Raw genomic sequence first — 14,438 nt, forward strand, 5'->3', positions numbered from 1 at the left:
GGTAATTGTGATGACGTTATTAGATACACATTTTACTGTATTCACCTTTAGAGTCTACCCTTAGGTACAGTATATTAGCCTCTATGCCCATGATACATTGCCTTAGCTAAACCTTGAGCTAACTTATCAATTAGCTAGTAGCCTACCTTAGTTAACTAGGCTATGTTTGTTTTTGTCTTTCGGCTAATTAGCTGTAAACTCGAGGCACTGGCAGCTTAGTCATTTGTTCATCACCACTCAGCTTCAAACAAGCCAAGAAAACATGGGACAGTGAAGTGGGAGGTGCTGCTAGCTGTCTGTCTGAAGTGACAGTAAAGTGGGAGGTGCTGCTAGCTGTCTGTCTCAAGTGACTGCAAGGTGGGAGGTGCTGCTACCTCTCAGTAGGCTTGTTTGAGACAAGCAAGACCTGCGCAGACCTGCGCAGTTGCGATCAACGTCTTGCTAGTGCGTTGCATGATGGTTAGTCATTTTGTCCGACTTGCTCTGGAGGCTCGCCCACATGAGACTTTGAAATCTCGCGGGACAAAGACGCCCGCAGCCTTGAGAGCGAGGCGAGGCGAGTTGGCGCACTTGCTCTCCACGAGCTGCGGAAGCTAAATGCTTGATGGGAAACGGCTCGCTGGTATCTCGAGCTGAGCGCTCATTGGTGGGTTTTACCACGTGCTGCTGATGAAACTCTCCCATTGGCTGGCAAAAGTTTGTTGTTGTTTTATGTCAGTTTTACGTCGCCACATCCATTCCCATTTTTCATCATTGTTCCACAATGTTTATCATGAAATTAATATCTATATATGTTATACTATACTGCTTACCGTTTTCATACTTTATATATCTTAGCATATTCATACACACTGTTCATACTGCTCACAGGCTGATCTAGTGTATTCATACCCCACTGTTTATTCATCATTCAATTCATTCTATATGTTATTCTGTAGATTGTTTACATTACTTTTCACTTTACTGCTTGTTGCACCTGGTTAGAAGCTAAACTGCATTTCGTTCTCTCAGTACCTGTAATCTGTGCAATAACAATAAAGTTGAATCTAATCTTGAGCAGGAACAAATGTATTTACTTAGTACATATCTGACATTAACGATTAAACACATGTGTGCATTCTTTATAAATGCAAACCGAGTCCAGCCGACTCCGGAGGTGGCGGTATGCACCTTAAAGTTGTTTGCAATCCGCCAAAAAACTGAGAGAAGAAGAAGAAGAATGCAAAGAAGAAGATGAAGAAGAAGAAGCCGACTCGGAGCTGTCCGACTTCAGGCGAGCTTTTTGACACCTCCCCCGGCTGCGATCGGCTACTCTCGTCTACTTTCGAGGCGAGCCGCAATGTGTCTCAAACAAGCCTAGTCTGAAGTGACTGTAAAGTGGGAGGTGCTGCTACCTGTCTGTCTGAAGGGACTGCAAGGTGGGTGGTGCTGCTACCTGTCTGTCTGAAGGGACTGCAAGGTGGGAGGTGGTGCTACCTGTCTGTCTGAAGGGACTGCAAGGGGGGAGGTGCTGCTACCTGTCTGTCTGAAGGGACTGCAAGGTGGGTGGTGCTGCTACCTGTCTGTCTGAAGGGACTGCAAGGTGGGAGGTGGTGCTACCTGTCTGTCTGAAGGGACTGCAAGGGGGGAGGTGGTGCTACCTGTCTGTCTGAAGGGACTGCAAGGTGGGTGGTGCTGCTACCTGTCTGTCTGAAGGGACTGCAAGGTGGGAGGTGCTGCTACCTGAAATGACTGCCGATGTCCGCACCGCTGTGCAGGAGACGTGGAGGGATGGAGGGAGGGGAGAGAGAGCAGCGGAACTTCCCAGTCTAATCTCCCGACCTGATATTTTTATTTTGTATTCACTCAATATATTTTTGGAAAGGGAAACTGTGCGCAAACAGCAGCAGTACAGATGTAGCACTCTAGAACAGACTCCAGCCAACAGCTTCCTGCCAAAGACCCAACGGATCCCAATGAATGTTAAGCCCTCCCACTATTTTCCAAGAGGGCATTGCCAGATTTTCAATTTCAATCAATCAATCAATCAATCAATCAATCAATCAATCAATGTTTATTTATATAGCCCAATATCACAAATGTTACATTTGTCTCAGTGGTCTTCACAGTGTGTACAGAATATCAGTATGACAATACGACACCCTCTGTCCTTAGACCCTCTGTCCTTAGACCCTCACATCGTACAAGGAAAAACTTCCACAGAAAACCCCCAGTTGAAAGGGAAAAATGGGAGAAACCTCAGGGAGAGCAGCAGAGGAGGGATCCCTCTCCCAGGACGGACAGACATGCAATAGATGCTGTGTGTAAATTCTAGTAAGTAATTTGAGGATTTAACCACTAGATGGCGCTTCATTCACAAATAAAGAAAGACAAGTTTCATGGACTTTCAGTACTTCAGTTTTGAAGAACATTTGAACACATATTTGTTATGGTTTTCACAGGCTACTACAGTATAACAAAGAAACATCAATATTTTAGATCAAATAAAGTATATCTTATCTTGTAATTCAATAATATATAGTCTTTATATATTAAATAATCATAATTATAATGTAAATGTTTACACTTCTTTATTTGTTATGCTCATACTTTTACCTTTACAATCGTTTGCTTTAATATGCAGTTTTTTCTTTGTATATTTTTGTGTTTGCTTCCTCCTGCTCCCTTTCGGACACATACTGTATGATTTATTATTGTTATTAATATGAAGATATTATTAAGATAGATTATTAAGATTAGATGTTAATTTATTGATTGAACATTTTTGTTTAGAGTTCTCTGGCTCACATTCCGACCATTATTTAAAACAATAGGCACTTTCACACCGTCTACAGTTTGATTTGCATAGAGGGAGCTGTGGCTGAATGGCCGGCGATTAGGTGTGGCGCATTTATCATTAGGTGATCAGAGCTGCCTGCCTGCCGTCAGATTTCATTTAAAAAACAGGTCTGATTTTGTTTAAAAGGGTGTAACTTTTGGTTTGAGAAGTGGGGGGGACAACACGTAACACAATTAAACATTTTTCCGATGTAATTAAACTTTCTACAAATATATTAGGGACTATGGTGTTAAAAAATCCAAGAAAAATGTGTAGTGTAGGGTTGGGTTGGGAGGGTTACTTTGTAAAAGTAATCAGTTACTGATTACTAAATACAGTAACACTCCTGTACACCAAAACATACACATCACAATATGTTATGGTGTACAGGAGACACAAAAAGCAAAAGGAAACTGAACGTGTTTTTACTGTTTTAATGGCGTATCAAGAGCACAACTGAAACATGACATCTGAAACGATGTAACAACTTAATAAACTTTTTGGGGATGCAGCTTGGGATGTGAGGAGTGAGAGACACGACTTAGAATGGGCGTGTCGCATTCTGTCCTGCCAGTGTGAGGAAAATAAATGGGGCTTAGAGCCTCAAAATACTGAAATCAGTATTTTTGAAAATCTTTTTTTCTTCTAATTTGTTATTCTTTTCTAAATAACACACTGTTATTTACTCAACAATAACACACAATTATCCTTGTTTGTATTTATTCGTTTAATTCTATAATCTTGGGCTTTTTAGCCGTAAATAAAGTCACAGGAAACAGACGTAGACCTATAAGGGACATTTCGAGCGATACACACCACAAACTCACTGAACAGATTACCCAAGATCCTCAGCTTGAAGCTCGTTGATTGGATGTTTTAGCCGCAATGCATGTTGGGATATGATGTTGATGCGATATGATATCCGAACACATTTAAAAAAAAAAAATACTTTATTCCGAGTGTTCTTGCTTTTCTCTTTGGAAGTCATCACATAACGGCATGGTAATACAATTAAACAACATTTTGCATTTCTTTTCACAAAATACGTCTCCTTGCAGTATCAATAGTAATTCGGCTGACTTTTATATTTGATCCATTGGTAGATAGGTTATATTTACACCATAACGGTGCACAGCTGATAGAAAAGGACTTGTAGTTTTTAAAGATATTACTGATTTTCTTTGAATATAAGAATGTAAGTACTGAGTTGAGAGAATAGTCAGGGGTTTTGGGTGATGGGAGACACATCTATGGAATCACAAATTCAATAGCTTACCATTAAATGACGGATATGCCTTTCTCTCTGTGATGTTTTACAAATCAGATATTAATGTGTAGAAGTAAAACATGAGAAATAGTATAGCAATATCCTGTACAATTATGTAAAAACATGAATAAAACTACATATCTTCAGATGTTATACATACATAAGTGTCCTACACTAATAATACAAAGTTATTATTAGTATGCTGTGTGTACCTTGTGTGCACCGCCTAGTGGTTAAAGCACGTTATTGAATTATTTTGTTGAATAATGTTATTTTTGTTGAATAATGTTATTTGATGAAACAATTTAAGAGTACATACTTTCATAGGGGGAAAGTAGAAGGTCTGTGATAGAAATATAGAATATAAAAAATCAAGAAGATACTGTAAGTGATCTCTACAATAAAACAGTTTAGTGCAGGATGTACAAAGATATTAATATGAGGATGTGCAAAACAGACAAACTAATTAACCTTTATTAACACATTAAAGAATACTTTAGGTTAAGGTCTTCTTTTAAACAAGAAAAAAGCTTTGGGGGTATCTATCTACAGATAAATATTAAGCCTGACAAAGTACTTAAGGTCTAATATATTGCTTTCCTGCAATGTTAACTATGTTGAAGCACTTATTTTAACTGATATTATACACATTAATTATACTCTTATGTATGTAGATAGTATAAGAAATGTGCAGAATATGACAGTTTAATGGTGGAGGTATACACATATTGATAGATGTCTTGTAATGCGCTGTTGAGGAACCTGTGATCCAAGTTGTTCATTCATTGCATAACTACACCGTAGTTGTGTATATGATATGTCAATAAACCTTTGGAAATCTTGAAATCTTGAAAGGGATGTGCAAAATAGCAATTATATACAGTTTTTAATTAACTATTAGTAGAGAATAACGAGTAATGAATATACTTTATAGGGATCTGAGATACATGTTTAGTCTTCTCAAGCACCAACTATCAAATATCTCTCCTGATTGTTGGCACTTGACAATCACCTTACCTGAATTTACTCAGGTGTAACTAAAGTCTGATTTAAGGGTTGTTTATATTTCACATCATTAATCAGAATCTGCAAAGTAACTCAAATAAATGTAGTGGAGTAAAAATACCAGGTTAACCTCTGAATTGTAGTGGAGTAGAATTACAAAGTAACAATGTGGGTATATATTAATGCTGCCCATTATAGACACAAGCGATTTTCACCCATTTAGTAATTACATGTTTTAAATGTGTACACACCCATTTGTTTCCTATCGCCTAAACCTCCAGGGCTGTACACAGTTTAATACTGTTAACTTCTAATTTTGGGAAAAAAGAAAACGTCTTTTAAAACTACAATTCCCAGTCGAGACGTGCCATAGAGAACATGTTGCGAAACACAATAGCCAGCATGTGTAGTTCTGGGGGGGGGCGTTCAAGTCCAGTTGTGAATAGTCTGCCGTGGTTTCGTTCCATTTCAAAGAGCTTGACGCTCGGCGTAACCTTGGCGCACTGCCACTCCAACATCCAATCCCAGAGCTTGAAGATTAATCACGGGGTTTGTCAACGGGACTGTAGTCTTGCCTGGCTGGACCTGTATTGTACAGGAAAGGAGGGAGCAGATGTTGTCGATTCTTGTTCTGTTTTCTGTGAACAAACCTCACCCTTTCAGACTTTCAGTTGCGTGCGCTACTAAAGAGACTACCATGGAAACCAAACAATGGTGTAGCTGTAAGATCAGGGGGAGAGAGAGCTGTGCCTGATGGGCCATTAGGTGAGTAAACACACAGCTGAGAGCTGCTGTTTCCTTCAGACTGTTTAAAAAACTGTAACAACGGACTATTTTTCTTAGCGGATGCATGTCAATTTAAATCAATACATACAACTATTTTTTAAATCAATAAAAACATTTTCTAAATCCATAAAAGCATTTCAATTAATATTGGGAGTCATGTCGTTACTTTGTTGAGTATGTGGCCATGTAATAAGTGGGATATAATGTGCAGCGACTTGTTCCTTATGGGGAAAATAACACCCTTCATGCAGACGAGGCTCTGACGAGACTCCATTAAAATATAAATATTTTTAGTGAATTACTGAGTTTAGGCAGGTTAATAACGTTTTAATGAAGTTGACGACAGTATATTACTATTTGTCAGTGCTTTCATCTAAATTCGGCGAACCTAAACATAAATGATCGTGGTGAAGATGATGATTAAATTAGGATTACAAATTGAGAGCATTTCCTCCCGTTCATTTTTGAAGCCGGCGGGCTTATTTCACATGAGCTCCAGTGTGGAACCCCACTGCACCCCCTGGTGGATCAATGATCCATTGCAGCTGGCTTCATTATAATTACATTTATTTATCAAGGGGGCGGTCTCAAGTCACGCTGGAGGTTTTCCCTTGAGCGAGGCCAGACCCCGTGCCGGCCACGGCCCTCGCATTTGAAACTGTCTGTAATGAGGTGCTACATATGTAGATATATATTCATTTATTTAAAAAAAAGAAAAGGGCAGCTAAAGGGCACTTTCTCTGGAGTAAGAAAAAGGGCAGGGGCTCAAGCCCACTTTGATGTCATGTGTGCACGTGCCTGGTGGGGACATTTGTCTTTGTTATCATGTTTCATTTCCAGTTAGTTTTTCAGCTGATATTAAAAGATATTTGTGCTCATTATTGTCTCTGTGTGTTTGTGTCCCCGGCTTTCTCTCGTTTTAATCTGCACAAACAAACTGGAACTGGTTCATATCACGGTCTGATCCATGCGGCAGTTTCAGGCAACATGTTTGTCTGCAATAATTGGATTTATTTTTAAATTAAACCTCACTGAGACGAGTCCTCAAACCAGAGAAGAAACTGCAGAGGAAAATCTAAGTGAGGGTCGGATGTCGAGCAGAAGGGTGGGAAAATAAATACACAGATGTTCTAACTATGTTAAACATGTCATTCCTTCCATACCATATGTACTGTACTGCTTACTAACCTGGTTCATCGCAGTATTTACACCTGAAATATGTCCCTACGTGTTTGCAAGCTGTTTATCCATCACAGTGTATATTTATATTTGCATTATACAGTTATATGTATTTACATTACAGTTTATTTATTTTACCATGACTGTACACCTGTCTACCATAGTCTTATATTGTATCCCTTTATTTGTATTTACATTTGTTTATATACATCAAAGGTCCCCCATTACTCACAAAGCCCTCAACAATCAGCCCCCCCCCCTACCTCACAGACCTGCTGCACCACCACACCCCTTCCCGCTGCCTCCGCTCATCAGAAGCCAACCTCCTATCCATCCCCACCCGCACCAATCACCGGACCTGGGGGGACAGAGCCTTCTCCGTCGCTGCCCCCTCCCTCTGGAACTCACTCCCCCAACCCATCAGAGACTGCACTGACCTCACCACCTTCAAAGAACTCACAAAAACTCACCTCTTCAATCTGGCTTTTAATGTGTGATTGTTTTTGTATTATTTGACTTTAACTTTAACTATATATGTATTTGTTGTTCCTTCCTTTCCTTTTCTTTTCCCTTCACTATATCTGTAAAGCGTCTTTGAGCACCTGTAAAAGCGCTAAAAAATTAAATCTATTATTATTATTATTACTGTATTATTCTACTCCCATAATCCCCTCTCTTTCAGCTCTGTTTAAAAAAAGCTGATTCTGTGTCTGTAGCTTTAAATGCTAATGAGCTGCTGCTGGCCACGCCCCTATGAGAGATGATTGATTTAACCTGTTAAGCCCTGAGCCTGTTTTTCAGGTCTCAGGCTCGTAAATGACATTCCCAGAACAAATGATTATAACTTCACTTCTAAAAGGGGTAAATTAATCATCTTTTTTCTCACAGCAATGATAAACCTGTGAGTTGGATGTAGAAAAGTCACAATCAATATAGATATTTTATTTTAAAGTAAATTCAGATTGAACATAGTAAAAAAAAAGACCATTACATATATTGCCTCCATACCAGTAGAATGTTTGAATATATCCGGCAAAATGAGCCCCGACCAAGTATTGAGTAAATGAACACACTTTTCAGAAGGTCGAAATATCTGTATTATAAACCCTGTTATGATTGGCCTTGACTAATATTATACTATTTAGAGATACAGGACTGGTGATTTGCATGACCTGTAAACTGTATCACCACAAAACAAAGAAGCCTTGAAATATTTCACTGCTGAATCTAGAATATATGAATGTTTCATTTCTTGAATGAAACGACAGAAAACAAGTTCTATGATCTGGTATTTGGAAAAAGAACGTATACAAAACTATTTATATTTATTTTTTTGTTCCAGCTCTGCCAAATCAGTCCTAACTTCCAATAATGTTCTGGAAGTTGCCAGTTGTCACGATTCTCATGTTATGTCACGTTTGTAGTTTTGTCTGTGTTGGTGTTTTTCTTGTCTTTGGGTTTTATTGTGTAAAGTGTTCACCCCCGTTTCCTGCCTGTCTGCTTTCTGTCTGTTTCCCTCCCTGATTACCCGATTGTGTTCACCTGTTGTCCTTGTGTTTCTCCTCCCCTGCCCGGCTGTTTCTCGTTGTCGTGATTACCCCTCCCTGTATTTAGTCTTGTCTCTTTCTGTGTTCAGTGTTGGGTCGTTGTTTGTTGGTGACTGAGTTCACCGGTGAGTGTTCCGTGTTTTTCATTATCCTTGAAATAAAGGGTTTCTCAAAGTTATCTGTAGTGATGGCAAAATGAAGCTTTGAATGAAGCTTCGAACCACTTGGACAATTGTGTCGGAAATAGGTTCATTTCTCGAAGCTTCAGTTACAGCGACCTCTCCTGGCGAAGTGCAAGGCTGCAGTGGGTTTAACGTATCTTTGCCTTGAAAAATATTCGATACACACACACACTAAGACTGAATATCATGTTCTATTTGCAATTAAAGATTGATAATTGTGTGTATTGGGTTATTGAGAAGAGACTAGAGAGTGCTGGACCTTTTTTTGGGCTGAGAGGGCCTTTTATCAGTTATTAAAGTATTAAAGTTGAAAAGCAAAGATTAAAAGTGTAAATTCTCAGGGCTGTGAACCAGCCGCGCGGAGGACATCGCCGCACCCTGGCCGCCGGCTCTATCCACTGGGCTATCTATTCCTTAGACCATTGAAGTGTTTTTAATTTTATATTACTCATTTTCTTTTTGTTCACAGCTTCTCCACATTTCGAAGTGTTTCACGAGCCATAACGACCTATCTTTCTTCCTGGCTTGCTCTATAATGATCCAATTCAAATGCAATGCCAACAACCACTCAACAGCAACAACAACCCACACATTGCGCATTGTTTAGAGCGGTTATAAAGTGTTGAAGCGCTCAAATTTGAAACTGTTTCAACCTGTCACCTGTCAGAATCGAGACGAGGCAGTGCATTGAATCGCTTGAATGGACCGTGAACCAGTCAAGAGATTCATTCAGGAAATGAAGCAGTTGCTGCTTCGGACGTCACATGTCACGTGATTTGAAGAAAGCTTCGAAGCACTGCTTCTATGGAATAGGAAGTCCAGGGTTGAAGCTCCGTTCGAAGCTTCAGTGTCAAACTGCCATCACTAGTTGTCTGCATTTGGGTCCTGCTTCCTTCACTCGACCGTGACAGAACGACCCAACCAGAAATGGACCCAGCAGACGATCCTTTTGAGATTTTGGAGCAGCAACATTTTTCTTTTCCTTTGGCATGTTGCTACGATTGGTGGAAGGAAGCGTCCAGTGTTCGGCTGAAGGAGGCCGCCCTGGTAGAGGCTAGAGAGTGTAGTGAGTGTAGTGAGTGTAGAGAGTGTAGTGAGTGTAGTGAGTGTAGTGAGTGTAGTGAGTGTAATGAGTGTAGTGAGTGTAGTGAGTGTAGTGAGTGTAGTGAGTGTAGAGAGTGNGGTAGTGAGTGTAGTGAGTGTAGTGAGTGTAGTGAGTGTAGAGAGTGTAGTGAGTGTAGTGAGTGTAGTGAGTGTAGTGAGTGTAGTGAGTGTAGTGAGTGTAGTGAGTGTAGTGAGTGTAGAGAGTGTAGTGAGTGTGTAGTGAGAGTGTAGTGAGTGTAGTGAGTGTAATGAGTGTAGAGAGTGTAGTGAGTGTAATGAGTGTAGTGAGTGTAGTGAGTGTAGTGAGTGTAGAGTGAGTGTAGTGAGTGTAGAGAGTGTAGATGAGTGTAGTGAGTGTAGTGAGTGTAGATGAGTGTAGAGAGTGTAGTGAGTGTAGTGAGTGTAGTGAGTGTAGTGAGTGTAGTGAGTGTAGAGAGTGTAGTGAGTGTAGTGAGTGTAGTGAGTGTAGTGAGTGTAGTGAGTGTAGTGAGTGTAGTGAGTGAGAGTGTAGTGAGTGTAGAGAGTAGTGAGTGTAGTAGTGTAGTGAGTGTAGTGAGTGTAGTGAGTGTAGTGAGTGTAATGAGTGTAAGTGAGAGTGTAGTGAGTGTAGTGAGTGTAGTGAGTGTAGTGAGTGTAGTGAGTGTAGTGAGTGTAGTGAGTGTAATGAGTGTAGTGAGTGTAGTGAGTGTAGTGAGTGTAATGAGTGTAGTGAGTGTAATGAGTGTAATGAGTGTAGAGAGTGTAGTGAGTGTAGTGAGTGTAATGAGTGTAATGAGTGTAATGAGTGTAATGAGTGTAGTGAGTGTAATGAGTGTAGAGAGTGTAGTGAGTGTAGTGAGTGTAATGAGTGTAGTGAGTGTAGTGAGTGTAATGAGTGTAATGAGTGTAATGAGTGTAGTGAGTGTAGAGAGTGTAGTGAGTGTAGTGAGTGTAGTGAGTGTAGTGAGTGTAATGAGTGTAATGAGTGTAGTGAGTGTAATGAGTGTAGAGAGTGTAGTGAGTGTAGTGAGTGTAATGAGTGTAATGAGTGTAATGAGTGTAATGAGTGTAGAGAGTGTAGTGAGTGTAGTGAGTGTAATGAGTGTAATGAGTGTAATGAGTGTAGTGAGTGTAATGAGTGTAGTGAGTGTAGTGAGTGTAATGAGTGTAGTGAGTGTAATGAGTGTAATGAGTGTAATGAGTGTAATGAGTGTAATGAGTGTAGTGAGTGTAGTGAGTGTAATGAGTGTAATGAGTGTAGTGAGTGTAATGAGTGTAGTGAGTGTAGTGAGTGTAATGAGTGTAGTGAGTGTAATGAGTGTAGTGAGTGTAATGAGTGTAGTGAGTGTAATGAGTGTAGTGAGTGTAATGAGTGTAGTGAGTGTAGTGAGTGTAGTGAGTGTAGTGAGTGTAGTGAGTGTAGAGAGTGTAGTGAGTGTAGTGAGTGTAGAGAGTGTGTCTAAAGTTTTAGCTGTCGATGCAGGACAGTCTAATCATCAGTTCAAACATCGAGAACTTTTCCCCAAGACTTAGAGACACATGAAGTAAGGGTCTCTGGAGAAACTTCAAAACAGAATATTCTGGAAAGTTGGTAGAGACGATATTACCAATTACTCACAGGCTTCTCCCTCGATTAAACATTTTTGTTTATAGCATTTCAGAAAATAGTTTAAAATGCCTTTTGCCATTTCCCTGAGCTCCAAATGTGAAATACTATACAGCTTGTTTTACCAACAGTCCAAATACCCTAGTTCAAAACCAACCAAGGGAAGACTGCAAATCCTCTGTCAGGCATTTCTGCTGGTAGAAAATAGTTGATAATGAAAAGTTGATCAACAACAAATATTCCTACAGGAATAAGATAAAAGGTTGTGTTGAATAAAATGTTGTACACTATGTTTTTCTCACGCTGAATACCGACATTATGATGTTTAATGTGTTTCCAGTTCTGGATTTGGCAGGTAAACAAATGAGAGGGAAATAAAAGGAAATGCATTCTGCACTTCCTCTGTCAGCCACCAGAAGGCAGCGGGACTCCATGCAACAGAGACCACAGAGGACACTTCAGTGATTGTAGATCTAAATCTGATTTGTTGTACAGAAACAAGTTCCTGCCTGCAGTAATATCCTGGCTTCTTCATCTGTATTCATCTGTCAGCTGTCAGGAGATCTGCTCTTCCAACTACAGCTCTACGAGACCTTTATGAACCAATGAAAAGCTGTTTAAGCTCCACAAACTCTCCTGAAGAAACCCACTCTCAACCCGTCTGATGTTATAAACTACAGGCCTGTCTCTCTCCTCCCGTTCCTGTCTAAAACACTTGAACACGCTGTCTTTAAACAACTCTCCTGCTATCTCCATCAGAACAACCTTCTGGATCCGCACCAGTCTGGTTTCAAGGCAGGTCACTCCACAGAAACTGCTCTCCGTGCTGTCTCTGAGGAACTGCACACGGCTAAAGCAGCATCCCTCTCCTCTGGCCTCATCCTGTTGGACCTGTGTGCTGCATTCGACACGGTGAATCATCAGATCCTCCTTCACACTCTCCAAGAACTTGGAGTTTCAGGCTCTGCACTTTCCCTCCTCACCTCATACCTCAAAGACCGCACCTACAGGGTCACTTGGAGAGGGTCCGAGTCCGACCCTTGTCAATTAACTACAGGGGTCCCTCAGGGCTCTGTTCTTGGTCCTCTCCTCTTCTCCCTGTACACAAACTCGCTCGGATCTGTCATTAGCCTGCATGGTTTTTCATACCACTGCTACGCTGACGACACCCAATGAGTCCTGTCCTTCCCCCGCTCAGAGACCCAGGTCGTCGCACGCATCTCTGCTTGTCTAGCTGACATCTCTCAGTGGATGTCTGATCATCATCTCAAGCTCAACCTTGACAAGACTGAACTGCTTTTCCTTCCGGGAAAAGATTGTCCCACTCTTGACCTAACTATCCACATCGGCCCCTCTGTTGTTTCCCCGACCCAGACTGCAAGGACTCTGGGAGTGACCCTAGATAACAACCTGTCCTTCACTGCAAACATCGCTGCTACAACCCGCTGCTGCAGATACACGCTCTACAGCATCAGGAGGATGCGTCCCCAGCTGACCCAGAAAGCCACGCAGGTTCTGGTCCAGGCTCTCGTCACCTCACGCCTAGACTACTGCAACTCCCTCCTGGCTGGTCTCCCTGCATGTGCCATCCGACCTCTGCAGCTCATCCAGAATGCAGCGGCTCGTCTGGTCTTCAACCTTCCTAAATGTTCCCACACCACGCCGCTCCTCCGCTCCCTCCACTGGCTTCCGGTAACTGCTATAATCCACTTCAAGACACTGGTACTTGCGTACCATGCTGCGAATGGATCTGGCCCTTCCTACATCCAGGACATGGTTAAACCGTACACCCCAGCACGTGCACTACGCTCTGCATCAGCCAGACGACTCACTGCACCCTCGCTGCGAGGGGGACCCAAGTTCCCATCAGCAAAAACACGTGGGTTTGCTGTCCTGGCTCCAAAATGGTGGAATGAGCTCCCCATTGAAATCAGGACCGCAGAAAGCTTACACACCTTCCGGCGCAGACTGAAAACTCATCTCTTTCGACTCCACTTCGAGCGATAGAATGACTAACAAAGAACTGCTAACAGAGCACTTATATACTAATAAAGGACTGGCTCTAAAGCCAGTTGAGTAGCACTTGAAACGATTGGCTCTTTGAAACCTGATGTTCTTATATGATTCTGTTTTCTTCAAGGTTGTGTCTTCCTGGTCGAATGTACTTATTGTAAGTCGCTTTGGATAAAAGCGTCAGCTAAATGCAATGTAATGTAATCTAACAAACACATCAACATACCTGTGGGAATGTAGCAACATAATGAAAGTGCAAGTGATTATTTTTGGACCCACACTACGTCATTACTTACTTGTATGAATACACAATGTGATTCACTGTTGGTACCAGTGGCGGCCGGCCCATAGGGGCGCCGCCCCACCTCTTGCCAGATACAAAACAAAAATTAAATTAAAAAATATATATTTAAAAAAAATATTTAAAAAATATATATTTTAATTTTTAATGAACAAGGTAAATATCATACAATTGGTATCACAAAAATGTATAATCTACAATACAATCTCGTTTAAAATTGTGTTACGATGTCTAAAGCTACTGATAAGTCACCTGTTTCCTGCCTGGCCTTGCCCATGGCATTAGTTTGTCATTACGGGGCAGAGCCCCCGAGCGAAACAGCAGCAACCAGCAGGTTGCAAAAGTGTCAATAGTAAACTGTGCCGCCGAAACATAATTTCAGCCAATCAACGCCGTCAAATATTGTGGTCACGTGGGCGCTCACGTTGGTGCCCATGTTGCTTACGTGCGTTGACGTGAGTTGTTTTTTAGACTCGTGAGTAACCAAGGTGACGCAGTAGTTGGATGAGAATGGTGTGCAGGTGGAGTCGCCGGAGCCTCGGTCCGCCCAAGAGCTACTCTCCAATCCTTTTGAAAGGAGAAGTTTGGGAGATAAATTGATACTTAAAGACCTTGGACCGGACCAACCCGATTTGTATATACAGCAAGCTC

The sequence above is a fragment of the Pseudochaenichthys georgianus genome, chromosome 16 (genome assembly GCF_902827115.2).
Source record: "Pseudochaenichthys georgianus chromosome 16, fPseGeo1.2, whole genome shotgun sequence".
Classification (NCBI taxonomy): Eukaryota; Metazoa; Chordata; class Actinopteri; order Perciformes; family Channichthyidae; genus Pseudochaenichthys; species Pseudochaenichthys georgianus.